Here is a 26225-nt window from a genome sequence, read left to right as displayed (position 1 = left end):
CTTTGTTCGGTTACTTGTTGAGTAAAAATTAGAACACGAATTATGGAACAAAATGTCACACAACGGACCAGGTGCGCGGTACTTAATATGATACAAGTCCTACAATTTTTACCAGTTTCGTTTGTAAAAAATCTTAAATCTAGCCTGAATATGGATAAATACGTGTGCGAAAACTCCGTAGCGAAAAGTCTTACGGTTGTTTGGAAAAAAAATCAAGAAGACGACAATGTCCCTCGTTTGAAGTGCCCCAAGTGCGGGGCCCGGGACAAGTGCCCCGTTTGCTCGGTGCCAAAGGTGATATGCCCGTACAGGTTCATTGGTCTTTTCTGGTGAAACCAGTCTTCGATCGAACGAAACTTCTACGGGGTACGGGCCGTTTTAGGAAAAATTTTCGCCCAAAACAGTTTACGGATAATCGGGAGTAGCTACACATTCGGGAGCGACGGTGTGTTCCGCGCGCGTACGTTTCGCGAAACGGTGGAAAAGCGGCGCGGTCTTGCGAGAGCGACGAGGACAGGACGACCGAATCACAGGCACTCCCCCTGGTTTACCATAAGAATGGTCCCCATTATCCCGTAGATCCGCGCCGGGAGATATTCCAAGTCGAGAATGGCCGAAGCCAGCTAAGGGGCTGGTGACAGATGCTCTGTATGCAAATTCCCGAGCACCCGTGAAAACCCCATAACACGCCATCCTCTCGCTGACTCTCCTCGCCGCCGGTACGCCGAGAGCGGTGTCTCCTCTTCTCCACCTGCTCCCTCCTCGCCGCTCCTACGACACTGCCGTTCTCGAAGCCAAGACGCTCGCCCGTGATAAAGACTTTTCTCTTTCGCCGTCTCTGTCTCTCTCGTTCAATCATCTTCGCGCCTCTCCCTCCCGTGCGTCGCTCTCCGTCTCACTCCTACGCCAATGCGCTCGCGCTCGACGCGACGGGTAACCCCCTCTCCCTGCCCGATCGCTCTCTCCCTCGCTCGTCCCGTTGTTACGGGGAGCCGAGTACCTTAACGGGAACAAAGGGAAAGGGAGAGGCGTATCTCGAAGACGGGAAAGGCGTTAATTGAAAGGAGCCAGGCCACGGCCCAATAAGATTTCGTCGTTTCTCCGCGAGGAGAACGTCCGGCGCCAATTTCCTCGATCTTCGCGCCGTGGAAGATGGCTCTCCTTAAGCTCTCCCTGGGCTGACCCTCCGTGTACACTCTGGGAAGAAATTCACCACGGATCGCTCGCCAGTATCGTCTCCCCCTTCGCTCGTACGGATAAAATCAATCGTCGGCTCGATAAATTCCGTTGTGACGAAATCGATTAAAATCGGACGAAACAATGTTGATGATTTCTGATCGAGAACTTTGCAACGATATTTTACAAATATGTGTGCAAATGCGTATTGTATGTTGTAAGAAATAGGTATCGATAATTGTGAAAGTAGATCCGAATTAAAAATCTGGAAAAAAATTTATTACTCTGTATTATAATATATAACCACTTTTATAATTGGTAACCGTACGTAGATATATACACAGAATATATATATATATATATATATATATATATATGTACGCGAAGAAATAGTTTCGACAGCAACTGTCCTTTTCTTCCTTTCTTCCGCAATACGCCGCGAGCATGAAACGCCTTCAACCTAACCTCTCCCTTTCTCGAAGAAATGTTATGTATACAACGGTACTGGGAGGTGTTGAGAGATGCAAATGTACGTAAGAGATTTAAAAGAAAAATGTAGACGTCTGAAGGAAAACATAACCATGTTTTCCCCGTTTTTTTTTAAAAGTACATATTTGTTTTGGACGCGTCCCGAGGTCATTACTTTTATTTCAGTTTTCGAAATCTGGCGGGTCTCTGTAGTTCACTACCGTGACAAAGTTTTCGTTGCAACAGTTGGAGCTACCGGTAACGCCCTCTCGATCAATTACAGCGCGATCTTTTTCATTCGTGGTAAGAAATTAATTAAATAATTGTATCAATGCCGCTGTTCGAAGCGGAATTCCCCTAGTCATTCACCCCAACTGCCCTAACCCCCCACTCCAATCGTTACCGGATTCGTGACTGGCAGTTTAGATGTGGGCGACAGCGGCAAGACGGAGCGTATCTTGAAATTAATTTAATTAGCGGTCGGTGGAGACCCAAACTTCAGTCAAACGCTCGTTAATCGCACCTGTCGTTACAATCATGCAGCATCGCCTTCGTCGTGACTACTTGTCGCGCAACCAGTTCTGAAACGGTTCTTGTCCTCGTAATGTAATGATTTAAAGCTGAGATATCATGACTCGAGTATTAGCAGTGATAAGACAGGTTTCAAGAATAATCGAAGAAAACGTCGATACTTCGTTTAAATCTAGTAATAACCTTACTTGTATTATTATGCATAATTCGCAGTGTACGAATGCGAGTACTATCGAACGTATAAGTGTTATGGTCGGAATTACTTTTCACCGTTACGGAATAGTACGCGGGTTATACTATTTACGAAGGTTAGATAGTATTTTCTATGAATTACGACCGCGTCGAACATCGACGACCGAGTTTCCCGTGACGCGAATAGTTTGCCACCGGTGAGAGGCACGCGTGCATAACAGATGGCGCTCGAGTCGCATTACGCAATCGGTACACGGATGCACAATACCGATGGAGAGTCGATCTCCGGCATGTATCGCGCTTTCAGCCACGCGCAAGCCGGAGTGATTCCGTTCGAGTTATCAAGATCCAACCTTCCCACTTCATAACGTCACACGTATCCGTCGTCGCAGCACTCCACCGTTGAAAACGTCCGTTCGAGTATACGCAAAATGCCTCGAAAATCAAGTGCACAAAGGAGAAAGGATTCACACGGCGAATGAGATCGGCCGTGATGGGAGGGCGCTCGGTACGTCGGGGGAGCGAACGAGAGCGCGACAAGAGCAAGACAGAGAGGTGGAGAGGATGGCCGCGAAATGGTCTCTCGACTTAATACAGCGAGAGAGTGACGAGGCTCCAGACTCGTCGGATGAAATTTCATCGCGGGAATTCAATTAAAAGTAATATACCGAAGGGTCGGATTCCGAGAGAAAAAGCAGTCGCGCGCTGATGGATAGATAAGTAAATACGTGAATAGATGGACAGATTTATCATCGAATGCCGTTTAACGTCTCCATTAAAACAACGGGGGAAATAGGAGGACGAAATCGTCGCGGAGAACGGAAATGGTGATTTGTTTCGGTGAGTCCGTATATTTTTCAGCGTTGGATCGATGAAAGAGTGATGAGAAACGAGGAGAATTCCGATAACTACCGTCGTATCCGAAAGTAATTTTCTTCTCGTATGCTTGAACGTTACATAACCCCTTTCTCTCTCTTTTTCTCTCTCTCTCTCTCTCTCTCTCTCTCTCTCTCTTTCTCTCTCACTTTCGGTCATGCATACTTTGAAAATATTGCGCGGAGTGAATTTCAGTTACATCACGAATCACAAAAGATACGATGGAAAATTTCTCCTTTTGTGTCAGAGTGCACTGTACGATTATTCGCGACTAAATGTGTCGCGAATGTTGCATAAATACCATGCCCAGTAGTCTTGAGTCAGTAAGGGACGCTCTACGGTCTTTTTATCGGGTTCTTGATTACATCGCTATATACATCGGAAAAGATGTAAAAGTTTAAATTATGCTGCCGATCGTGGTGCGAATGATCAGTGGGGTATTAATTTCAAATGGAAACTCGCACGCATAACCGTAATGACACCGAATTCAACTCAGCCTGCCTCGTTGGAAGTGTCTCTATACGCACATTAAGAGCCATCCAGTCGACGACTGGTGTCGACAACTAGTGTTCGTGGAATCAGCGCGTACGTTATACGTGAACACTTCGAGCGAAGATCGTACGTGGATAACTCGTATGTCTATAAACGTGTTGAACCGGAATTTACCGTGCATTCATTGATACGTATATATTCTGTACAGAGCGTCACAAAGTACGCGACGTAACCTACAAAGAGATGAATTCTTCGTTCGATTAAAATTCAGCGGAATAAATGTACGCTAGATTACCGTCGGATTTGTAAAACAAGGGCGACGGACCCGATGCAGCGGTCGGGGCAAAACAATAACTACAAACAGAGATATAAATAGAAACGAGAGGTGAACTCACGGTCAGTCTTCAATACGTCAATTTAGAAATCGGGTCTCGAACGTAACGATTCGAACGATCGTAAATTCTTATTAAATTTCCAGAATATGGAATTATATGAAATTCAATTACAATTAGTTCCCGCTACACGAAACGTAAATTGATCGGTACAGTAGACTTCTGTTTTAATTCCAACGTTACTGTAAACGTTCTCAAGAGATCGCTGAACAATTCATTAACCTTTTCACCGTTGAATTAATCAGTGAAGACCCTCTGTATTGAATTTATTCACAATTTATTCTTTGAGAATAACAATCGTAAATATGTGCAAACATTAACCAAGAAGTAAAACGTCCAATAATATCGTTATTCGAGGTCTAGTATCGTCGTTACTTTTTACAACATAACCTTATCTTTTTTTTCTATATTATATTATTACAACTATACGCGATAAATAGAAAAAGTTTAGTTATTTCGTATACCGGGTGGGAAAAATCCATTCTTTTTGTGTACCTCTTTAAAACATTGAGTTTCAAAACCTTTGAAACGATATTCGAAAGCAAGTACGTTGCTCTCAAAGTTTCTCCGAACGCGATTATTTTCTGCCCACAAATTCTCTCGGGGGTTTCTGGTAGGGGGAAAGAGCCAAATTAAGAATGAAAATATCCACGGTTATTCCACGGAGAAGATGGGCGTTTCGTCGTCGTCGGCGGAAAATTGGAGACGGACCAAAAAAGTTTTCACGACTCCTTATTGTTTCGACGACAATTAGGAGAGGAGTGGCCGTAACAGGGGAGGGAGCGGGCGTCCTCTGGTGGTAAAAGACCGCTCGAGGGCGAGTCATCGTAAACTTTCGCTCCCGTTCGGTCGACGGAAAATTCGTTCAAAATGGTTTGAATTCTTGTCCGGAAAGACGAACGACCGACGCGATTTCGGAATACTGATGCGTCACGTCGACTATCGAGGGGCCCAGACGCTCGGTTGTTTCTTTATTCCTGCTCTCTCGCTATCTACGCGCTAACTCCTCGCGTAGCTGGGGTGGAAAATGCGTGCGCGTTCGAACGACACCCGAACAACCTATGTAAGAAATATTGCTGAGGTAATAGCGAAGCCACGTGATGCCCGAGTATAACGTACATAATACATTTTTATGATACGTTATAGCAGGGATCGCCCGCTCATGATACTCGCCATTGTCCACCAATGGCGAGCAATGGTTATAGATTGTTCACCCGTAATGTGATCAACCAAACGATGATTATTGCCCCAACATACGTATGTTAACCAATTTTCATCGTACGAAAGAATGGAAAAATATGTCCGCATCGCTATAATTTGTTTTCTTATGAGAAATATTACAAACTTAATATTTAAGCGATTAATATTTAATACAATAAATAATAAATAATAAATAATAATAAATATTTAATAAAATAGTTAGTAATGGTTAATAAAATATTTATATGAAATAATATATAATATTTAATATAATATAAAAGTTCACGTGTACGTATGTATATATGTACTGTATATACATATATATATATATATATATATATATATATGTAATGTATATATATGTAATGTTTTGTTCTGTTTTTTGGTTAGAAAAGTACTGTTGGTGTACTTCAGCGAGAAAATTTAAAAATGTAATTTAACCGTGTAATTTTGTTCTTGGTCACCATTGTTCATTTACAAGGTGAACGTATATACACTCGAACGATGCAAATGGGTTAAGTGTGCTAAATTTGATTTCAAAATTTTAATTTATGCAATTATGGCTGACAGAAATGTATCTAGGCTATATCAGTTGGAATATTTTTTCCCATGTCACTGTTACCTTTCCCGAGACCTTCCTGTGAAACAGTAATATGACCCACGTCGTCTCCCGACATTCGTGTCAAGCGGTAACAGACCCTCATCAAAGAATGAAACTTGGAAAACGTATTAGCCCGATGAAGTGTTGAAAGAGTGGAGGGGAGTGTTCGACGAAGGACGAGGTAATGAACATACTATCTGTAGTAACAGCGTTGCAATGAACTGCTATCATGCCCAATAACGCGGACAGGAATAATTGTTCATTTAGAATAGTACGGATACCTAGGTTTCGAGTACTTTATGCGCATTTCTCACTGTCCGCCACAGGAATGTGCCCAGCGGTCGATGCCCGTTCGCTTGGTCATTTATGGCATCCATTTGTCACGAACTTTTGTTTATATGGCGAGCCAGATGGTCGGTCCATGCGACCTTTGACCTTCGTTTAAATTGCCACACCTTTTGCGACACGATGCAAGTTTTGGAATTTTTCCAGCGACGAATTGCACGTTTCTCGAAATTCCACGATTACCGATCGCGGGGAATTTGAAATTTCGGAAAATATTCAGAACCGAGCATATCGATAACGAAAGCGGTTATTTCAGTCGGTGTTCCTCCGATCACTTTTAAAATTGTTCTACTTTTTGTAGAAAAATTGGTATACAATCGCCTAGTGAAAAATAAAAATTGTTATATTTTTTTATCGTAAATGTGGATGGTCTATGGATTTGTCTTTATTGTTTTTAAGGTTAGAAAGGTTAGAGATTAAAAAGAAATATTTAAAGGTAGAAAATTTTAAGGTTAGAAATTTAAAAAATATTCAGAAGTAGAAAATTGTAAGGTTAGAAATTAAAAAAAAAATAAAAATTCAAAGGTAGAAAATTTCAAGGTTAGAAATTAAAAAAAAAATATTTGAAAGTAGAAAATTTTAAGGTTAGAAATTAAAAGGAAATAAATATTTGAAGGTAGAAGATTTTGAGGTTAGAAATTAAAAGGAAATAAATATTCGAAGGTAGAAAATTTTAAGATTAGAAATTAAAAGAAAAAAGATCCTTGGTTAGAGTCACTCGTGACACGAACTGCGAACAGGGCTTGAAACCCACTGGCGAAAGGACATATAAATAGAAGAGAATTTTCAAATTCCTACGGGGGTACCCTTCCATAAGTTCTCCTCAGTTTATCAAGGACGTTCGTTATTCTCTCCTCGCCCGTTTCCTCGCGAATCGATTTAACGCGGCGCCCGTTATTCCGCTGTGACGGGCAATCCCGATATTTTCGATGTTGGGCCAATCGTTAAGGGGGATCATCGACCGGGACGCGTTTATTCAAATTCCGTTGTGACACTCGATTTTCATATACCATCGACGGAGAGCGTCGGGACGCCGCCGGAGCACGGGGCTGCATCGTTGGAACGCGAGCCGAAAGGGAATTCGGTCGGAACTGTGCCAAAAAAATAAAAAATAACGACCACCCGTTAGGACCGGCCCGATAAACGTCGGGAAATGAAACGCTTCTTTTTTCCCTCCGGTTTAACATCCGTCCGCGGAAATGCGCCCTTGAAAGTTTAAGTCTCCTCGTTTACTCGTTTATCACGGCGACGAACGCGCGCCAGTCATTCGATTTTTGTCGGATAAACGCTCGTCGTTGGAAGCAACCAGATCCACCCCGAGTGTAAGTACTTCCTCCTTAAACCGAGAGGCTGAAAAACTGGTTAGTAAAAGTGAACCTCGAACGGTGTTAAAATATCATACGACGGATATAGAGCGAGACAAATTTCGTTTTTGTTAAAAACCTGGCACCAGGTTTCGTTCCAAGTGTACGTGAATGTATCGCGTACATAATCGTTGTGTATAATTCTACATCTGGCCTTTCGGGAACTAAATGTTTTCTTCGGACCTAGCGCAGTAAAATTTGGATAACCGCACGAAACTCGAGACTCAAGCCAGTCACTTGTACAACGGTGATGTTGATTTTAGACCCGATACCGCTCGAACCGTCCTTCGGAGTTCGCCATTGTTTATGTCGCGAGCGTAGAAAAGGACGGGCGAAAGAGAAAGACGTCCGAGAGTCGGGGCGAAAAGAAAAACAATACGGTCGAGACGAACTAACGCGACGGTCGAACTTTATTTCTAGTTCTTTCCGAAAAAGAAACTTCTACGCTGTATTTACGTGGGTTTTCCGGTTGAAATAAAATCGAACGAGTTACAATTGGAATTATATTTACCTACGGTGCGCACAACCGAAAACTCCGCACTAACCTCACTTACCGCACTTCGTACCGCTCGACTGAGTCCTACAGTCTCGCTATCGGGAAATTTTTCCAACTCGACGAAAACACGTCCATCGTCGTTTGATACAGAAACTGGCAATCAAAGACCCTCTCGATCCGTTATTAAATCATCGGTCTGTTTGTCTTCGAGTTCCCATCGATCCTCTCCCCGTTCGTTTCTCGCTCACTTTCACCGAATCGATTCTCCTTATCGCTCTCGCTTGCCTCGCGCTCGACTAATATCTAAAAGCCAACTAACTCGACGTACCATCGGCCAATCCAATCAGAGGGCTCTGTTGCCGAAAAGTTCGCGCGGTCTTCGTCTTCCGCGGCTCTGTTTACCGTCAACCCGGCAATGGTCGTTATTCCGGAAATATCTTCGACGGTAATCGATGCTCGGAGGGAATACGCTTCTCCCCTCTCCCAGGATTTACGGCCGCGCGGAGTCGGGGATCCATTAGAAACCGGCGACGCACACGGGAGAGACCAACCTCGCCCGTTACACGCGCTCACGTAAGCAAGGGAAACGTACGAGTCGGTGTTGCAGGGTGGGACGCAGTTGCAGGAACCCCTCGCGGCATACGGTGCGGCATTTTCCATCGAGCAAATAGAATTTGCGGTCGTTCGCGGGTTTCCGTCCCGCGGAACCGACGACGTCTAGGGACAGCGTTTCTCAAACGTCTCCCACCGCGGCCCGCTTGGACAAAGTTTGGATTTTTATTGCACAGAAGCGGCACGAGTTTCGTTCCCGGTATAAGTGCCACACTGAGTTCCACGAACTACTGGAAGGCGTCTCGCAGGCATTTCTCGCTCCGTGGCTTTTAATAACAAGGTCCCATTAGGAGTACGATGCGTTATGATCGTACATAAACTAGATCTGTCCTCTGTAACGTGTTTAAATATGTGTCGGAAACTTAAAAAATTCCTGTCTTTGATACTTACATTTAGAAAATACAAAAAGGGAAAAATTTAATAAAAGAAAATTATCTTTTACATCATAATTTCCATTTCTGAGTCTTTTCTCTCTAATATCGATCAAATCTGAATTCCTTAATAATAAATGCGTAATTACGGAACGACGAGATATGAATTATTCTTCGATAATTTTGTCCAGATAGGTACGGAATTTTGTTTTGCCACTGAACGACGTCCAGTCGCCTATCATCCTTCCAGACTCTCACGTTTGCTAAACAACGTCATCCGACACTCGATAAATACGCGACAGCGAGTCGCCGGACGTCGTTCAGCGGCTTCGAGGATGCGTGGCATGTGTCACGGATCTGTACAACTCAGCCACGGACTTTTAAAAGCACGATTGCTTTCAATGGCACGATTTGTCCTCGAAATATCGCCCGGAAAAGAATAATAAAAAAAAATAATCGACTAGTGGACTCAACGGTAGTAAACGGTCTTGGATCGATTTTAAATTAGAACTTAGCCCAGATACGAATCGCGTTGCCTTTCAGTCGCATCGGTCCGCGGATGAAATTCTCTCCGGTTGCGAATCCAATGTTACATTCGCCCGTCCAACGTCCCGCGGACCGCGCACGAATGGAGGAAACTGATTGATGCAAATATTCGGGAAACTTCGGGGCTACCGCCCAGTCGCATCGGTCCGGCGCAGCGACCCAGTAGGGGGCCGCGGTCCGCACTTTGAGTAACGCTGGTCTAGGGCACCGTTTCGCTTCCTGGAAATTCCCTGTCTCTCTCTTCGGGTTGTATCAGTTGGGTAGAGATCGCGGAGAGGAGGGACCGTCCTGTGGCGGCGGGACGAAAGAAAAAGGAGGACGACAGTCGGCAGCAGGTGCCTCTCCCTCTCACCCCACCCACGGTTTTACGAGCGGTCGCCAAAGGGCAGTATACCGGATGTCGTTTACATGCGAATCGCTCATCGGGGAGAAACTCCCGCGCAGATAAACTCTGGATTTGCGCGGGTTCCGTCGTTCTCCTCTGCGAGCTGGTTCGTTGAACGCCGATGACGAGAAACGAATCGGAGGAGCCTCTCGTTGGATTCGGTCAGGCAAAATACTTACGTACGGATGATAAATTTCGAACGACGAACAGATTTTTGGCGGTTTATTTCTCCCTTGAAAATTATAATACCGTAACGCGAGCAAGCGTGGCGTGTATGTAAATCACTTTTGCTCGTCTCAGGTTGGACACACCCCCGGCCAAGAAGCTACGATGTGGTGGGGGAAAGAATATATTATATAATATAATATAATATAATATAATATAATATAATATAATACAATACAATACAATACAATACAATACAATACAATACAATACAATACAATACAATACAATACAATACAATACAATACAATACAATACAATACAATACAATACAATACAATACAATACAATACAATACAATACAATACAATACAATACAATAAAATATAATATAATATAATATAATATAATATAATATAATATAATATAATATAATATAATATAATATAATATAATATAATATAATATAATATAATACAATATAATATAATATAATACAATATAATACAATATAATACAATATAATATAATACAATATATATATAGTCAATTTTAATAATTAATCGTTAAAAAAGATGTATTAAGCGACAGAATGGTTTATCATACTCCTCCTCTTTCCCCCATCATATTGCAGCTTCTTGGCTGGGGGTGTGTCCAGCCTGAGACGAACAAAAGTGATTTACATACGCGCCACGCTTATTCGCGTTACGGTATTATATATATATATATATATATATATATATATATATATATGTATATATAATTTATCAGTATACCGATATGTACCTATTTTTGAAATAATTAAATTAAATATTCTCTCGTTAATTCCAATTTTTGGAACGTGTCACGTGGAATTTATAGCAACAGTCCCGACGAATCTCCCGATGAAGGAATAAATCTCTAAAGCAATCCCCCCTCCACTTTTAAGGTACGCCCTTAGGAATAAAAAAAGAAAAAGTCACTTTGTAATCTACGTCTCTTTCGAACGTTTGCACGAGAAGCACACCTATCTCGGGAAAACGGGAGATTTCTCTTTGTGGTTTTTAAAAGTTTACTCAAAGGCGGTCCGGCCATTCTCGAATATTAAACTCGGGAGAACAGAATCTGTTGGCAACTCGTGTCAGGGGCACAAAGGGTGCTCCATAGAAGTTTGTCACCGACAGACGTTTATGAAAGAGACTGTATCCTCAACGACTATAACTAGAAAATAAGGTCAGACGAATCGAATCTTTGTGACTTTTTTTTTTGTTACTTTCCAATACTCTACCTAAATGTAAAATTTTTCCCCCTGAGAAAATTCATTCGTCCTGTGTGTGCACACACATACGATCAACCACGTGTCTAAACTCAAGATTAGAATCAGGTCCTTGATAAAAGTGGAACGAAATGACTTTCCGAAATGCCGATAGTTTCGAGTACACCCCCCCCCCTCTTTCATATTATTATAACGCGGATCAATTTTTTCCGATTTTTTACCCAGATCAATTTCATCGTTTAATTATCGAAATTCCGAAGTACATTTATTCGCGCATTTCAAGACAGTTGATGGACAGGTATCAGGGACTGTGACAGTCCCACAGGAGTTCTCGAGACGCGGTCACCATCGATCATAGAGCACAAAGATGGATGGTCGATCGTACCGGCGGAACGATCTTGTTATCGACAACGAGCGCGCAGGAATTCCATTTTTTATGGCACTCTGAATTTCAAAGTCTTTCCCTTAACCAGGGAAACTGGAAGACGCGCGGTGGTTATCTCGAAGCGAAGGGGGATGGATACGTCAGACAGAGCTCATCAAGGGAACGAGTATCCATCGTGAATACTAATGCTCCACGATCGCGGGGGTAGCTAGTACCCATACTTATGCGCGTGCAATTGAACCCCCCACCCCGGACCCTCCCCGTAATCTCGTGACCGTACACCGTTACCCTGTAAATCCACCAACGCGGCTTGGCAGAGAGACGAGGGCGATTCTTTCGTCTTTCCACGGTCGACTTTGTCTTCTTTACGCGACTCACGCAGCGGTGGTCGTATCGTATTCCGATGTCCAAACAGTCTTTACGATCGTTATCTGAAAACGGAGTCAAATCGTGACGGGCTTCGATTCCCTCGAGAAGTTTGTACGGTTCGACGAGCTTTCGAAAGATTATATGAAACACGATACAGAATTCGAGATGGGATACTGTTCTTTCTTATAGGTAGTTCGATCGGATTTTGAAGTTTCGATAAACGTTCCGTTAAGCCCTTGTAGTAATTGTAGACTAGGATATTCTTTGGAATCAATTATTAAACAATAATAATGGCGATAAAGTGATCGATGTACGCAGTAACAAAATGCTAGGAAGGATACTTTAAAGTCAATCATTTTTGTATGTATTATATTTTTGAAGAGTGTGTCTACAGAGACCGAAAGGGTTGATCATATTTCCGGGCATTATTAGTTAATTTTAGAACGGGTATAGACGGGTGTAATACAACGCCCGAAGTCACGTCTACACGGAATATCGTATTCTAACAAATCTTCGACATCCCTCTAATGGTTAGACCCGGCTTTAGACGCCGTGTTACACCCGTTCATATCCGTCCTTGGATAATTATCACTCGTAATAGAAGAATCGTATACCGCACACATAGGAAAATAACATTGCAATATTAATCCGCGAGCAATTCGCATAAAACACCGACAGTGAGGGAACGTCGGATATTAAACTCGACGAACTCGCGTCCAGGCAGCGAGCAACGCGACCGAAAAGGCGCCAGGAGGGTGGGGAGAGGGACCGGGGGAGAAACCGGAAAGGGACAGCGTGTTCGCGCGGGAGCAGCCACGTGCTCCGAGTCGAGCGCGGACGAACAACACCGAACACGACCGAACGCGAGATTTCGTGTCGGAACCCGGTGTCGGAATGCTTTGCTCTCAGTCGTAGGCGCGTGCCACGTACCGTCGTATCACCGACGCGGCTACTTACTCGTGTTCGTCGCTTTTGACGTTTCACCTCCGGGCCGTGCCAGTCGACTGTCGCAAACCATCCAAACACGTACCGATCTCGACGACCTTCTGACCTTGAACGCTTATCGTTCACCACGCGAACCCAGCCCGCTCCAACCTTGCAATTCGTAATTCCCACGCGATCGAGAATCGCGTATACGTGCAGAACTTTTGCGAGTGAACCCGAACGTTCTTCCACGACCGGGCACGAACGCTGTTGATTCGGTGACGAGAGGAACTGTGTGTTGAGAAAGTATCGTATTTCAAAGCTTCGGTGACAGGATGTCAGCGAGGGCAACATCGACAGTGACTTTGAGAAAGCGATGAGGAACCGTCCGAGAACCCATCAGTGGCAACAGGACGCAAGATAAGAGGTAGGAAAAGAACTTGTGTTTTCTACCGGACTGTCCGTTACCCTTTTCAGTTAGACTCGTTCCCAGCTCCCCCTGGTCCCCATTCTCCCTCCTGTCCGCCCGCTCCCCGACCAGTCGCGAGCCGGGTAAGACTTCGCTCGTCTCTGGAACACGAAGATCCATTTGATTTATCGCGACGATTACTCACGCAACGAAAAACACGGAACGAAGGAAACTGGAACGGAACGAGGAGCAAGTCCGCGGGTCGACAGTCTTTGAAGATGTGCCAATTAGCGGGCAAGTTTTCAAGTATCTTTCGCGGAGTCCAAGGACCGTTGGCTTGTGTGTAGGTTAGGTACGCGCTTTCGGGCGCATCTCGCGTTGCGATTTTTAATTAGCCGGCGTCCGCTGCCACCGGCACATGAGATTAAAGCGCCGCGACGTGGTATTCGCTGTTGCGGTTAAGTCCTTCGTGTTCCGTGCACTGGAAAATGCGTTGATTCGTGCACGCACGGTGCGGTGTTTCGAGAATCGGAGTGAAAGAAGCTTTTTTCACTCGAAGCGGTTGGAAGACCCGAGCGAGAGCCTCGACGAGCCAAAGAGTTTGAAATTCTTGTGTACGAATTAACCTATTTCTGGTCACGGTGAGGAAATATTTTTTCTTACATATTTATTTTCTTGAATATCCGACGATAACGTAGAACCTAAAGGCAAGAAGAATACCGATTGCTTTATTCGTAAAAAAGTTTTCCACGAGAGGAAATTTCTTATCAATTAAAAGAATATTTTCAAAAAATGAAAATTGTATATTAGAATGCAAGGAATAAATAGATCAACGCGAATATTCGATAGCTGCAGTTACACAAAGGGTGTGGTCCAATTCTCTGCAGTAAAAGAAATCGGAACGATAATTGTTTATATATATATATATATTTAATTTGTAATATAATTGAAATATTTGATTTACGGGCGTTCGGAGTGATATATTTAAACAATTTTGATTTTATCGCGGTCTTAATACCGAGCAGTCCAATTTCTTGGATTTCTAACGAACAGTTGTGCATTTTAATCTCGCTGGAACTGCGTTGGATGGCTTCAAAGGCGCTCCGCGGCTCCGTCTCGTCCGTGGAAGACAAATTCCGGACGAGCTTTCCGAAAAGAGGGATCCTTATCGGGGACCTCATCTTGTGGAACCTCATCCAGGTTGCCGTGAGCGTGCAATACGAATCTTCTACGGATCTCTTACGCCAGGGCCTTTATCTCTCCCACCGCTTACCCGAGAGGGATTACTTTCCCATTAGGATCTTGTCTTTCGTGGACAAATAGTCGAAACTCGAGCCGATGCTACTGTCCGCTCCGCTACGGCGATTTTTTCCCCGAGTGGGATCACCTTATCAGGGGAGTCGACGGTGGTTCTACTTTTTTCTTCGATTCCTTTTTTACTTTTATCGTCGGCGAACCGAATCTTCCGGAAATACTTCCGTTTTATAGAGTACCCAGTTCGATTCACAATCGCTGGAAAATTCCATTCTTTTTCTCCACGTATGAAATAATCGAACGAAAATAAATTTACGAACCAAGAATCGAGAATTTAATCGCTCGTACAGGGTAAAGCACTTAAAACAAGCCACCTGAATAACTCGTTTTTCAAGGTCGTTAAAGGTGAATTGTGAAAAAAATATTTGGTTGCGAGGAATAGATCGAACATCGCGGTCATTTTCTTGTTTAGTGTTCAAAATGTTGACCTTGAACTTCGATGCGTAAAAATTGACCGATTATGGCTTATATTACTTTCACATTAATTCGATTCGAATTTCTTGGCATACAATTCGGTTACTAGGCTTCGTAAGAGGACTCGAATCAAGGATTAAAAATTATATATTTGATAAACAATAACTATTCGTCGGATAGTATAGATATTATATTTGTTTCAAACTTTTCTTTCGGAAGATATTTTTTAACCAAGCTTGCCGTTCCAGAGAAATGCTCTCACGGTTTCGAATTCTCGCCACACCGAGAGAGTGTCGTCCATTAAGCATTCGAAATACGCCACAAAGTCGTGAACCAAATGAACAACGAAGTTACATTTGGGAGAATAGTGTAACCGACAAAGCAACTCGACAGTGTTAATCTCGAGTAGAGTGGGACCTCTCGGCAATTTATCCTCACCGGAGTTGTCATCTCGTTCTTCTTCGTCAACTCGTATTTTTCATCCGGTCCCCGTCGCTGCGACAATCGCCACTTTTTCGTGCGCGCGCGCGCGCGCGCGCAATGCCCCTGAAGTGAAATTACAACTCCCCCCTTCTCCGTCTTTAGTCAGTCCTTGTCCGTGAAAACTCGTCGGAAATAATAGTCGTCTCATCAGTCGGAAATGAATGCTTTAGATTACTACGATAGGCTGGTAAGCGTGAACCATGCCTCAGATGTAATACCAACCTCCCGGCAGCAAAGGCCCCTGTGTAGTTGACGACTTCGTAACCTGGAGATTCGTCAACGTCAGACCCCATTAGCAACAGCCCTTCGTCTACCATTGGCTCGCGCCAATTCTCTCTTACTCGGTGAATACTACTCGGCGTGAGCCACGCAATGCGTGTGTCATTGCTGCTACGTAAGATCGAAGACGGACGACGACGAGTGCTGTTGCAATCATCCGCGGTTATTTCGAGGTTAGGTTTCCCTTATTGCGTTCCACCGCGTGGAGGGAAAATAATACGCGTACGCGGCCATTTTTCGAATATCGAATTCACCGAGATGACTTAATTACCGGACACGCGATCGGAGATCGTACGATCTCGAATCTATCGATTTATTCTCTCTCGGTGCATTGCAAGTCGCTTTTTCTCGCAAGTGAGGAAAATACCGGTCTAAATCGAGATAAAAATTAAAGCGTGAAAGAATTATTGCGAAATCTTTCCAATTGTTTTCTTTAACTTTTGGACCAGTGTATTTTAGCTTCTCTTTTTTTTTTTGTAAAGGAATTTTAAATTGCGAAAAAAATTTTATTTCTCTTAGATGAGAAAAAAAATTGTTTTGGGAATTTTAAATTGTGAAAAAGTTTTTATTTCTCTTAGATGAGAAAAAAAATTGTTTTAGATTTTTCGTCTAAGAGAAATAAATTTTTTTTCACAATTTAAAATTCCTTGACAAAAAAAAAGAGGAAGAAGTTATGTGTATATTTTTTGTTAGTATGATATGTGTAGCAAATTACCGTGATAAATTGAACGACGTTAATAATGTTCAAGAACGTGCAAGGTTGGAAGTAGAGGAAATCAAACAAAACAAATGTGTGAAGAATTTTAATTGGAAAAATTCTTTTCCCTGTGCTTATTTCTCAGTGGTCCGTGGGGTAACCGAACACTGTGGTGGGGGTAGCGCTGCGACCTTGAACGGCCAGTTGATTTTGCTTCGACTGTAGCGCACAGGGAGGAACTGGTTAGCCTAGCGTCCATCGCTTGTCGCTAGCGACCGAGATAAAGGTTAATTTAAAGCCACAGCGTGTTGGTGGCCCTAACCGTGCAACAGTGAAAACATTGAACCGACACAGCAGGTCCGTATTCACGCAAAATCGTAAAGTCGGACCAAAGCACCCGCTACTGCATTTTCGACCGTTTTTCACCACTGCGACGCTTACAACGTATTACAAAGATAAGGGGCTCCTCGATTAAGGCTGAATTCTGAAGTATCACGCTTCAACGATTCTCGCAGTGGTTGATTTATGCAGCGACGGGGAACATTTTGAAGTTTTATCGCCTCGAGTAAATCGTTTTACATTTTATTTTCCATTTATGCATACGTTGCACACGGGGAGTATCGATACACAAGCCTGCCCTGCTCGAAACAGGTTATCTTTGCAATTTTAAACAATAGGAAAAAATTCTCGCTTGTAAAAATTATATATTTTCAATAAAGATATTTCTTTTATGGGTGCTGAATTCTAACTGTACTTTTATTTTTTATTTCTTGAAAATGAAGTGTTCAATTTTTTTAAAAGAAACTTGGAAAAGTAGAAGTATTTGTATTTTTTATTTCTTGAAATGTCCAATTTTTTGGAAAGAAACTTGGAAAAGTAGAAGTATTTTTATTTTTTATTTCTTGAAAATGAAATTTCCAATTCTTTGAAAGAAACTTGGAAAAGTAGAAGTATTTTTATTTTTTATTTCTTGAAAATGAACTGTCCAATTTTTTCAAAAGAAACTTGGAAAGATACAAGTATTATATTTATCCGGAAATTAATAATTTTGAATTTCGAATTCGAAGACCAGCAAATCCGATTGGTCGATTCTTTACCGATTTTTTATTTTAACAAAAGTTCTTGTTGATATAATATACGGTCTGTGTTTCGTCGTAACTCGTAGACTAATACCGCAGTTTAACGGACATTCCGTGCGCACCTCTAACCGTTTTAGACGATCACGTTTGCCCTTGGAAAAGATAAGGAAATGATCGTTGGTAATGTGACGCGAAAACGATTGCTGCGATGCAAGTTTGTAAAACTCATACGTATAGTAGTTTTCTATCCTTAATGGGGTGCAGTTTATAGCCCTCTATGGCACGTCTTGATTTATCATAAACGTAAAACGCTTCTACGCTTGCCCGTGCGCTTTGTCATACGCTTTATAATCACGAGACTTTTAATATCCAGCGACGACTGCCATCTTTGACTATGGCGCACGGGTAATAAACGTTCTTTATTCGGCATCTAGGCGAGTCGAGGTTTTTCGATAGAATCTCTTCGCTTTCGAACACGATATTCCGTTATTGTGGCATAATGTTGCGTGTTACGATACGTGGTCGAATAACGTTACTCCATAACGCACCGAGAAGGAAAGAAAAGAAAAAAAAACGTAGACACAACATTAATGACCTTGAAACTTGAGAAGACGCGATCTTGGAAGGAAAAAAAATTGTCTTCGGTATTCTCGCCCTTCGAAACCATTATTTATATTCCCCCCTGCATATTTTTGTATATTTTTTCGTCCGAGGTAGACATTAGGGTGTTCTGTTCCTCGTATTTTGCGACTCACACTTTATACCAGGTAGATGATAATATCTTCTCGAATAAGATTTTTTTTTTCCCTTCTCTTACTGGTAGAATATGAACAAAAGGGAGTGTACCGTTTAGAAAAATAAAGTTGATCTTGGAACGATATCATACTGTAGGTCTGGGTCAGGTTGGCCAAAATTACTAAACGAAACTACGTTGTTGATCGAGGTACCTTGTTCCACCGTTAGAGAATAATTTTTTTAAACCGGACGTAGGTTCTACTCGAATCGACCTCTAGTCTCTCTTTCTCGATGGTTTGCATTCTAAAAATATTTCTTTTTCTATTTCTTCGTTAAATTCCAATTCATTCTACGTAATTTTTATATTCTAACTGTACATTTTCACGTAGAATCGATACTTCGTTCGAATTCAGGATTATCGGTCAATTCTTTTCCTCACCTCGCGCACGCTCGCGAAACAAAAGATATCCTTAACCTCTATTCGAACCTAGTTACCGACGCGATGTCGGTAACTAAATGATTACCGCCGCAAAAGGAATTCAATTTCATTGGAAAAAGTTGAACTAACCTTGTTAAGAACAAGAGTAGTATCGTCCATCGGTCAACGGTATCGTCGCGATGTTTTTCGGGGCAGAAGCGAAGCAAGCGATGCGTCCGTTTCTCGCGCAGTGAATTACGAGGATAAGAGAAAGTCTCGAGAGGCGACGGCAGGTTGAAAATATTGCGGGGCGATGGTTGCCGGTGCCGCGCGCGTATATACGCCGCACAAGGAGATTCCACGGTCAAGGGGGTGGGGTGCTCGGCCGAGCTTGGTTTGTGTTGCGCACGCGCGTCGGAAACCTTAAAAATATCCGACGAAACGAATGGCAACGCGTCGCGCCGCGCACCGACGAAAATAGAAGTTCAACGCGCGATCTTTGAGCGATACTCCCCTTTCGCGCCCTGCCAGGACGAAGGACATATTCCGATCGCTTGTCGTTACGTACGTGTAGCGAACCCACGGTTAAGAAGATCTATTTTCGGACGTGGCGGAGTCGAGGGGGTGCAGTTTCCGTCTGTGGTCGTTTTTTCGATGCCGACTCGTGATGGAAGTCTTGACAGGGAGCTTTCTGGTCACAATAAGACCAGCGTATAGGGGAAAGAGTTAACCGTGCAACGGATAGGCGTCCCGCCGTAGTAGACACGCACCGCGGGAACTTTTTAGTACGGTGTTTTTCAAAGCAGAGGGCGCAACGACCGAGGTACGAGAGAAGAGAATTTTTTCACGCGGAGAAACTCGCATTCGGATGAGAATTATTTCCAGTAATGCATCAACGATCGGTGTAACAATTTCGAGAGTTTAATTTCCTCAGGGACGAATCGCTTCGGACGAAGTTAATTAAAATTCTAGATAATCGACCTCATGGCGATTTGTCGGGGAATTTAATTATGAATATTTATTCGCGACCGGAGCGATTAACTTGCTGTTATCGTGACAGTCAGTGTCTTTGTTTTCATCGTCCTCGTTGTTATCTCTGTGCGCTGCTTTGTGCGTGGAAGCTAACAAACAGCGTTCAGCGATCGATTCGGGAGAACGAAGCGCGAAGTGTAAGACGAAATTACCTGTGAAAGACATTAATGGACGCTAATTATGCGCCGCTCGTTGAAGAAATTAGGCGTCCCATTCGGCACTAACCATCTGTAAACAGGACCGTGGCACGATACCGTGAATCACCGTCGTCGGCGTATCGGGGCCGGCAATTTTGTTTAACCACTTCGTCATTAGTAATTGGATCTCTCGTATTTGTCGATCACCGACACGACCGAGCATCGAGAGCGGATCCCTTTCGTGCGATCTTCGCCACCCTTCGCATTTCTCCCCCACCCTTGGACGCGGATACGGCTTTCTAAGTTAAATATTTGACGCAATATTTCTTTTTTCTTCTCTCTCTCTCTCTCTCTCTCTCTCTCTCTCTCTCTCTCTCTCTCTCTCTCTCTCTCTCTTTCTCTCTGTTTCTCTGTCCACTCAACCGCGTCTAATCTCGTCCCCGTGGGCTCGCGTCCCTTCTGCCTCGGGCCCAATAACAGGTCGTTCTTAATTTGACTTTTCTTTCGTTTTTATCGTTTCCTCTTGTCCAATAAATCGGACCAACTTTCCCCATTCGTTAGATGTAAGCGGTCTTTGATACTCCTCGTTGAACATCTACTAATCCCCGAAGAAACATGTAATTCGCTTGAATTTATACATCGTGCCCAACTGGTTTAAATTAATGTCAATAAATCACGTAGTGATTTTATGTCCCGGTATTTACAACTATAATTATTTTTATATGTATAAATGTATATGTATACATTGAAACACATCGTTGAGAAATACAATTAAAATTCTTATTTCATAAAAATTGTGCAGGATTTTTGGACACCCTGTACGACGAAAGAATTCCCGACCTTTTGTAATCGTATTTTGGGAAAACGGCTGAAAGAATCGCGACGAAACTCGGAGCATATCTTTAGAGTGGCCCGACGAAATTTTCTTAGAGTGCATATCTTTAGAGTGTCGTTACAAAATTCTTGCCAAACGGGGGAGATGTAGGGGGTGGGGCACTAACCATAGAATGCACGATATCTCGCAGACCGTTGCATTTACGGCAAGAATATATATTACAAAAATGATTGTAAATTAAATTTGTAAATTTTTTTACCCAATAGAAATTTTCAATAAAATAAACACCAAGGAAGATATCGGCCGATTCGTTCGTACCCCAAACAAGTGAAACTAAAAATGTGCTTCGCCAAGTGTTAAAACATTTTTCCCATTGGAACAATATTCTCAGGTGTACGTGGTTGGTTAATTCAGCTAGTTGGCCAACAAAATGTGTATCTTCTTCCGCGTCAAACGAATGTTCGTTGACGCACGAAACAAAAAAATAAAAAAGAAAGGAAACAAAATAAATGAGGCGCATTCGAAGGATTCGAGTCCCCGCAGATTTCGTTGTCAGTGGCTAGGCTTTTTCTTGATTTCTCGATTTTCCTCCGCGACACCTTCGCGCACCAGGGTAAATATTTGATGTGATTTTTCTTCGCCGCCTAGGCCCCTTCGACGTTCATCCGGCAGCCTTCAGATTCGCACCCTCGTTACCTCTTACCTTTCTTTTTCTCCCTTCCCGCGCGTTATCACGTTTTCAATGATAATCCCCTCGTCCGTTCGCTTTCGGTTCGCTCGGTTTGTTAAACTTTTACGCCAACTGTCGCGGCGCGTTTCTCTCCCACCCGCGTCTACTTAAGACCTGTCGGACGGATATATATATAACATTGGGTACTATTAGCGAGGTACTGAGTAAAGTTGGAGTAGTTGGATACTATTAACGAAGTATCGAGCAAAGTTAGATTCGATGGATACTATTTACGAGGCATATAAAACTATGCATACTATTAACGAGGCATAGGGTAGCATTTGGTACTACTAACGAAGCACCGAGTAACGTTGGATACTATTAACGAGGTACTGAGTAATGTAGGAGTAGTTGGATACTATTAACGAGGTACTGAGTAATGTCGGAGTAGTTGGATACTATTAACGAGGTACTGAGTAATGTCGGAGTAGTTGGATACTATTAACGAGGTACTGAGTAATATCGGAGTAGTTGGATACTATTAACGAGGTACTGAGTAATGTCGGAGTAGTTGGATACTATTAACAAGGCATAGGGCAACTTTAGATACTATTAACGAGGCATAGGACAACATTGGATACTATTAACGAGGTACCCAGTAAAGTTAGAGTAGTTGGATACTATTAACAAGACATAGGGAAACGTTAAATACTATTAACGAGATATAGGACAACATTGGGCACTATTAACGAGGTACTTAGCAAAGTCGGAGTAGTTGGGTACTATTAACGAGGCATAGGGCAACGTTAGATACTATTAACGAGGCATTGGAAACATTGGGTACCATTAACGAGGTACTAAGTAAATTTGGAGTAGTTGGATACTATTAACGAGGCACAGGGTAGCATTTGGTACTATTAACGAGATATCGAGTAACGTTGGATACTATTAACGAGGCACCGAGTGGCGTTGGGTACTATTAATGAGTCATAGAGTGACTTTGAGTACTATTAACGAGGCATCGAGTAACGTTGGTACTATTAACGGGGTATAAGGCAACGCTGGGTACTATTAACAAGGTATCGGGTAACGTCGAACGAATTTTCACGAATTTAAATAACAAAACCACCGTCCCCCGTTTTCTTTTTTTTCTCGCGCAAAGCGTCTTTCGTGAGTCCGCGGAATGAAATCGCGGCGCGCACGTGTGCTCCACAGAGGGAAAATATGACGTCTTAACCGCTTCAAGGGTTGCGAAAGTGTATATGGCATCGTGGGGGAGGGGAGGAGGGTGTCGCGTGCGCATATGGCGCATGTATCATTGCGGCGGGAACGGTGCGGTTCTTCCGTGTTTATCTACCCTCCGGTTCGCTGCAGCGAGAGTAAAACGGGACGATAAGAACAGCGATTCACGCGTCCACTATACACAGATAGCGCTCGTGGAAAAAACTTTACGATCCTCGTGTCTGAGGAGCAACGAAGCCGAGCTCCGTTGGAAGGAATTGTTCCGACAGAAACGAAAGAAACGGGAAGTTACTCTGCGAAAACATTCCACGAGTTATCTTGTACAGAAGGCTGTTTTTATCAAAGAGTAAAAAATTTATTGGAGGAGGCGTTAGTATACGAAGAACGACTCGCTGAAACGAGAGGATTAGTAGAGGGTTAGGTGTACGGAACTGGTTGAACGAATTTCATTTTATTTCTCGAAATTATCCACTTTGCTCGAAATGTTTCAAACGTTCTCTCGATTATGATAAGTTTTGTCGTTCGATAAAATTTATTGAACAGTACTGTAGTATAATACTAGGTAGAGTACTACAACAGTATAGTATTAGGTTGCTCGACAATTTTTGTCGTTCAATAGAACTTATTGAACAGTACTGTTTAGTGTAGTATAGTACTAGGTATAGTTCTACAAGTACTAGGTATAGTTCTACAAGTACTAGGTATAGTTCTACAAGTACTAGGTAGAGCACTACAAATACTAGAAGTACTAGGCAGAGTACTACAACAGTATAGTATTAGGTTGCTCAACAATTTTTGTCGTTCAATAGAACTTATTGAACAGTACTGTTCAGTGTAGTATAATACTAGGTACAGTTCTACAAGTACTAGGTATAGTATTACAAGTACTAGAAGTACTAGGTATAGTATTACAAGTACTAGAACTACTAGACATAGTACTACAAGTACTAGAAGTACTATGCACAGTACCACAAGCACTAGAAGTACTAGCTATAGTACTACAAATACTAGAAGTACTAGCTATAGTACTGCAAGTACTGGAAGCACTATGTATAGTACTACAAGTACTAGAAGTACTAGGCGCAGTACTACAAGTACTAGAAGTACTAGGTACAGTATTACAACAGTATAGTACTAGGTTGTTCAATAAGTTTTGTCGTTCAATAAAACTTATTAAAGAGTACTGTTCAATGTAGTATAGTACTAGGTAGAGTACTACAACAGTATAGTACCAGTTAGAGTACTACAACAGTATAATACTAGGTAGAGTACTACAACAATATAGTACCAGTTAGAGTACTACAACAGTATAATACTAGGTAGAGTACTACAGCATTATAGTACTAAGTTGCTTGGTAAGTTCTAGCGTTCAATAAAACTTATTGAACATTACTATTCAATATAATATAGTACTAGGTAGAGTACTACAACAGTATAGTACTTGGTTGCTCAATAAGTTTTATTGAACAGTACTGTTCAATGTAGTACTGTTCAATATGTTCTATCAAACGACAACAAAATTCTTCCACGTAGTACTGTTCAATAAGTTTCATCGAACGACAAAGCATACCGAAGAACCAAGCATTATTCATTTCTTTCCATCCCCCAATTACTTTCAGTAGCGATTTTCAGCAGCAATGTCATCGTTCCTTCCCCTCCCCAACCGTAGAGAAATCTCGACGCAGCTACGGGAATCCTCATTTTTCTTGTAGATTTGCTCTAACCCCCACCCGGAACCCTCGAAGAAGAAACTCTTCGAAAAGGACCCTTGACGGAGACTAACGAAAAATTCGATTCCTTCGAAGCACCCAAGTAGGGAACCCAAGTAGGATTTCGCCTCAGCGATTTCCCTCCCCTGCCCGGATCTTTAATATGCTCGCTTCATTCTTCATCGATGGGTTGTCTTGGCGCACAACCGTAACTTTCATCCGCGAGATACTCCTCTCACTCCCCTCCCCGTCCTCTCCACCCACCCCTTTATCCCCAATTCCGGTTGTTCAAGGGGTACGGAGAACAATCTCGGGGTTGGAATCGAACCGCGGAGCTCGTTTCGTGTTCTTTTCTCCGGAGTGTCGTTACCCCGGTTGCCATCGGGGAGAACGCAACGCGAATTCTCGATTCGCGTTTTACATATCCAGGCGACGCCGATCGCGACACATGGGGCCCGCCCCCTTTACCCCCACCCCGCCACCCGCCGCCCGCTCGAGGAGGAAATTTGATGTACTAACCGTTTCGAGGGTTATGAGGACGCGCGAGGTGGGTAGGGTGACACGGTCCGCATCTGGTGCACGTTTCGTCCGTGATAAAAACCCGTGTACCCCGCTCGCCCTCCCCGCGCGCCCCACCGATCCCTCTCCATGCTGACGTGCGCGCGTATTACGCGCGAGAGGGTAGCGTCGAGAGGCGAGCGCGGTAAATCACGTCGGACCGCACCAGGACGATCAAAGAATCGATGCCAACCCCTGAAAGCACTTGGCGGGGCATTTGAGACGGTCTTTTTTCACAATCGCGGAGAATTTCACGCGATGATGTTTCCACGGGATGTCTCTTCTGTCTGTTTGGTTTCGTTTTTTTGAACTTTGGCGCTCGAGTTGCCGGAGCGATCGGGGACACTTCTTTTCGAGACTTGGGTCTGGTGTCTGGGAGTTTCGAACGTTTGAAGATTTCTCAGACTCGGAGGGGGGTTCAGGGCTGCGAATTCCACGCGTTTCAAGCGGGTCTCGTGTACAGAATGTTTAGTGAATTCCGTAGTTTAAAGACTCTTGAGAATTCCAATGGTTTTGAAGTGTTTGGAAGCTTCGTGGCGTTCGAGATTTCCCATTTGGGAATTTTATGCGTTCGAGGTATTCGAAAGTTTGGATGCGTTTGATGGGTGAAAGACCTACGGAATTTCGAAGATTTCCAAAAGATTGCATTTTGGACTTTCGTTACATTCGAGATGTTTGAGAATTTCAAGAATCAAACGCATTCTACAAGATCCAGCATGAAGAACGTTCAGGTATTTAAAGGTGTTTAAGACTTTCAAGACTTTCAAAACTTTCAAGACTTTCAAAACTTTCAAGACTTTCAAAACTTTCAAGACTTTCAAAGACATTCAAGACTTTCAAAACATTCAAAACTTTCAAAATATTTAAGACTTTTAAAACATTCAAGACTTTCAAGACTTTCAAAGACATTCAAGACTTTCAAAACATTCAAAACTTTCAAAATATTTAAGACTTTTAAAACATTCAAGACATTTAAGACTTTCAATACATTCAAGACAATTCAAGACATTCAAAACATTTAAGACTTTCAAAACATTGAAGTCATTTGAAACACTCAAGATATTCAAGA

The 26225-nt window shown here is 42.8% G+C and overlaps 3 protein-coding genes across 4 annotated transcripts in view; 1 reads left to right on the top strand and 2 right to left on the bottom strand.

Annotated features, from left to right (window-relative positions):
- The window catches only part of LOC143148537 (uncharacterized), a 60289-nt gene extending 51750 nt beyond the window's left edge, over positions 1 to 8539 (bottom strand). The window contains exon 1 of the mRNA XM_076314946.1: positions 8183 to 8539. The gene's annotated coding sequence lies outside the window, so the exon portion shown is untranslated. The remainder of the gene's footprint in view (positions 1 to 8182) is intronic.
- LOC143148538 (uncharacterized) overlaps positions 1 to 26225 on the bottom strand; it is a 122023-nt gene that overhangs the window by 19343 nt on the left and 76455 nt on the right. The window lies entirely within an intron of this gene.
- Positions 1 to 26225, top strand: part of LOC143148534 (uncharacterized) — a 163861-nt gene that overhangs the window by 65155 nt on the left and 72481 nt on the right. The window lies entirely within an intron of this gene.

Source organism: Ptiloglossa arizonensis, chromosome 6, assembly GCF_051014685.1.
Source record: "Ptiloglossa arizonensis isolate GNS036 chromosome 6, iyPtiAriz1_principal, whole genome shotgun sequence".
Classification (NCBI taxonomy): domain Eukaryota; kingdom Metazoa; phylum Arthropoda; class Insecta; order Hymenoptera; family Colletidae; genus Ptiloglossa; species Ptiloglossa arizonensis.
Note: the sequence above shows the minus strand (reverse complement) of the source record. Positions and strands in the feature narration are given on the sequence as shown.